At 41.1% G+C, this 2,483-nt stretch overlaps 1 pseudogene; it reads left to right on the top strand.

Annotated features, from left to right (window-relative positions):
* Window positions 1-2,483, top strand: part of LOC102772899 — a 7,000-nt pseudogene that overhangs the window by 549 nt on the left and 3,968 nt on the right.

The raw sequence follows: 2,483 nt of genomic DNA on the forward strand, positions 1-2,483 counted from the left end.
TGCCAAGAACCTACAACCAAGATTACTTTATCCAGCAAAGCTATCATTCAGAAGTGAAGGTCAGATAAAGAGCTTCACAGATAAGGAAAAGCTAAAGGAGTTCATCACCACCAAACCAGGATTATATGAAATGCTGAAAGGTATCCTATAAGAAGAGGAAGAGGAAGAAAAAGGTAAAGATACAAATTATGAACAACAAATACGCATCTATCAACAAGTGAATCTAAGAATCAAGTGAATAAATAATCTGATGAACAGAATGTACTGGTGATTATAATAGAATCAGGGACATAGAAAGGGAATGGACTGACTATTCTTGTGGGGGAAAGGGGTGTGGGAGATGCGGGAAGATACTGGACAAAAATCGTGCACCTATGGATGAGGACAGTGGGTGGGGAGTGAGGGCAGGGGTGGGGTGGGAACTGGGAGGAGGGGAATTATGGGGGGAAAAAAGAGGAACAAATGTAATAATCTGAACAATAAAGATTTAATTAAAAAAAAAAAGATTTTGAACAAACGAACATTTACATTTTTATTTATATAGCTGTAAAATGAGAAAAAAAATCCTTGTTATATTAGTTTCAAAAACGTAAAATACTTAAGAATAAGTTTAATAACAACTAGGAAAGGTGTTTACATGGAAAACTATAAAACATTTCTGAGAGGAGTTGACAAGAACTTTTAAAATGGAGGTACCATGACTGTGGCTTGGAAACTCAATATTTTTGATAAAATTTTCCAAATTTATCTACAGATTTAATGACATCCTAGTCAAATTACCAACATCCTTTTTATTTTAAAATTAATAAAACTATTCTAAAATTAGTATAGAAATCCAAAGACCTAGAAAAGACAAAACCAATATTGAGAAAGAACAAGGACTTGTAGTTTCTAACTTCAAGACTTGATATAAAGCTATGATAAGGCAATAAAGACTGTGGAGTTGTCTAAGGATAGATGAAAAGGTCAATGGAGTAGAATAGAGTCCAGAAGTAGACAACAACAAACCTGAGTTCAACTTATACATTCTGGCATGTTACAAAGTAAATTGACCATGAAAGACATATATACATCTGAGAATCATTTATGTGACTAAAATATATGAATAAAAAGATAAAGCTTAGGAGATTTTTATGGAGTTAGCTAAGTATTTAGAGTTAGGAGCTTTCTCGAGTATCTAAAATTAGGCCCTATAGAAAGTAGTTTGTCAGATACTGGTCCTGCTCTGCAGAAGGAATTTTCTCTCACCAAAGATCTCATAAATATTTCCTTCCTTTATAACTCCCCTTCCAGTCAGATCCTATGAGATATTTTCTTTAAACATTGAATTATGGTAATTTAGTAGGGAAAAAAGTGACATACATTAAATTATATCATTAAAAACATTTGAGGAGAGAAACCAAGATGGTGCCATGGGTAAACACCTGAAATTGCTGCCTTGCACAACCACTTCAAAAATACAACTAAAAGACAAAACAGACATCATCCAGAACCACAGGAAGGCTGGCTGAATGGAAATTCTACAACTAGAAGGAAAGAGAAAAGCACACTGAGACTCAGAGGAGGTGCAGAAGTAAAGTGCAGAGGTATGGAGGCGCATGTGGAGAGGGATGGCAACTGAGGACACAGTTGTCTTTTTCAATCGGGAGGGAGTCTCAAGCTCCCGACTGCTCTGAGCTCCAGTCCCCAGCTAGTCTCTGGGTACCCAGATTCATACGGGGAGAAACTGTACTGTCTGGCAGCAGGCGGAACTCAAGGGCAGCTTTCTCCCAGAGGTTCTTGCAGCAATTACAGGGACACTGAGACACAGGGCCTCTTAGGGTAGGACTAAGGAGCATCCATAGCTGTTTGCTCTGCCCTGTTGATTCCCTGAGACCCTGACCCACCCAAGCTGTGTGCGGAGGCTTTTGCATATGAAAGGCCTGGCCCTTTGTAATCTAAAATTACCTAACAAACTGCAGCTGGGTCAGAGAGACCCAGAACATCCAAAAGAAGGCCCAAGGCCCCACAGCAGCTTGCATTGCTTCACAGCTGGGCCTCATTGGGGCACCTCCAAACCCCAAAGAAAGAAGAGGAGTCTGCAGATCTCTCCATAGCTCCTGCTGGGTAGCCTCAGGCAGAGGCTAAATTAGCCCCTCCTTAGAGATCCAAGCGCCAGTGTACCCAGTGGTTAGAGTGGGACCATCCAGATTACAACTCTTCAGATCTATAAGGCACACACTCAGGGGGCAGACTCAGTGAGCACCAAAGCCACACTGAAGCAAGTCCTGCCCCATAGGGTGTCTCCAGCACAGAAGTTCTCCCATTGTAGACACAGCTGGTCCTCGCAGCCAATCGACTTGTGGTCAGTTCCTCTCAGTGATGCCAATAGCAATCAAGGCTTAACTACAAAGACTGTGCACAAAGCCCACAAAAGGGTGCACCAAGATTGTCCACCTCAGGTAATTGGGGAGGCTGAGCCACTGGGCCCTACAGGACACCTA

The sequence above is a fragment of the Myotis davidii genome, unplaced genomic scaffold, assembly GCF_000327345.1.
Source record: "Myotis davidii unplaced genomic scaffold, ASM32734v1 scaffold1731, whole genome shotgun sequence".
Taxonomy (NCBI): domain Eukaryota; kingdom Metazoa; phylum Chordata; class Mammalia; order Chiroptera; family Vespertilionidae; genus Myotis; species Myotis davidii.